The 1,878-nt window shown below is 38.0% G+C and overlaps 1 long non-coding RNA gene across 1 annotated transcript in view; it reads left to right on the top strand.

The window, feature by feature from the left end:
• LOC134489402 (uncharacterized) overlaps positions 1-1,878 on the top strand; it is a 279,530-nt gene that overhangs the window by 227,361 nt on the left and 50,291 nt on the right. The gene's annotated exons all lie outside the window — the stretch shown is intronic.

The following is a 1,878-nucleotide window of genomic DNA, read 5'->3' on the forward strand; positions in this document are numbered from 1 at the left end:
ACTGGGAAAGAGACAATTGTTCAGGCAGAATTGCTCAAAAACTATTAATCTCACTTAGGTCCATAAACCGTAACCCTAAACTGTGGTGTCCATATAAATACATAGACTCACGCACTATCTTATTTAAAGCAGTTACATCAACTCATTTCACTCAGTGAACATATAGTGATCAATTGCAGCTTTTGCCAACAGCAGTCAATTAAAGTCAACATGCTTGCAGTTAATTCAAATTTCCACATAAAGAAATTATCTGTAAGAGTTTACTCCTGTTTACTCCTTCTTTGTGTTGTTCAACTGAAGCAACAGAGCTCAGTACCAGAATGTGGAACCATTATATGTAAAAACCATTTACAGTATCATTTTACATCAGTCCTTGACACTGGTGGTTTGGAAAGAGTGGATAAAGAACATCCAATTAAGCAAAACTGGAGGAGATGCAAAAGCTGAGACTGAAGAGTTACTGTCAATCAGAAGGCATAATAATAGGGACAAATAGTATGGTTCAATCTTATTTAACCCGATGTTCTTTTAAGAAAAGATGTCAAGCACAGTTCTGCAAAGCAGATTGAAAATATTCCTGCTATATAGCAAGCATATAGCGAAAGAATGATCCTTTGGCCTCTGTGCTGTTGCCATTCTTATATCCAATTTATGTTATTTTCAGAGAGGATACTTTTTGAGCCCATGTCTCGCTTAAGCTTCCCAGAAACATTTGTATGGCTACTGGAAGAACTGATTGCAAGATTATATAGATCTTTATCCTATCTGGGCTGGCTTACATTTTCAGCTATGCTTCTACACACACTGTAAAATAACATACAGAGGGCCAGGGGAGAGGGGACACAGACCAAACAACAAAAAGAAATGTGGCATATTATGGAGAAAACATCTGTCAAGTTTTCTCCTTAACATAGTGCTATGATGAACAGAAATGGAACAAAAGGGTGTTCTAAGTACACAGAAATGTGTTTTTAAAATATGGAATACCATTCAAACGTGCAATCATCATCTGAAACCTTAATTGCCCTGAGACAGGAAGAACAATTATTGTACACTAATTATGTATATTACATTGGTTTAAGACTTTTTATTCTTGCATTTTGTGATTTGTCCAGATAGCTGTGATTGCTAAATAGCATAACAATGGTGTAAGGAAATGTTCAACTAAGTGACAAAAGTTCATAAAGCTATTGGTGGATTGTCTTGGATTGTGCTGTCACACCCAGTTGTTGAAGGGAAGCATGGGCATACTTTAAGAAATTCAACACAGGTAGTTCTCACTTAACAAGCACAATTGGGACCGGAATTTCAGTCTCTAAGAAATGTGTTCGCTAAGTGAATCTGACCTGATTTTATGACCATTTTTGCAGCAGTCGTTAAGCGAACGATGCGGTTCGCCATTGATTTTGCTTGCCGGAAGCCGGCTGGGAAGGTCGAAAATGGTGATCACATGATTGTGGGATGCTGTGACGGTTGTAAATGCAAACCAGTTGCCAAGCATCTGAATTGCGATCACGTGTCTGTGGGGACACTGCGACAGTCCTAAGTGCGGGGACTGGTTGCAAGTCAGGTTTTAGCACTGTTTTAAGTCCAAACCATTGCTAAACAAATGGCTGTTAAGCAAAGACTACTTGCATTTCCAAGTTTTTATAACAGAAGATGGGTTGCCTGCAATCACACCTTTTTTCTTCAATATGAAATGTGACTGGTTTGTGCTACTACTTGCTTGTCCATCAGGGGGCAGCATTATGAACTGCTGCTACATGCATAAAACATAGGACTAAATTTAGAAGCCAAAAACAAGGAAATAAATATTTAAGATCTTTTGGGCTGAAGATAATAATATACAGAAATCAAAGCAGTCAATGTACCATGCTA

Source organism: Candoia aspera, chromosome 2, assembly GCF_035149785.1.
Source record: "Candoia aspera isolate rCanAsp1 chromosome 2, rCanAsp1.hap2, whole genome shotgun sequence".
NCBI classification, from domain to species: Eukaryota; Metazoa; Chordata; class Lepidosauria; order Squamata; family Boidae; genus Candoia; species Candoia aspera.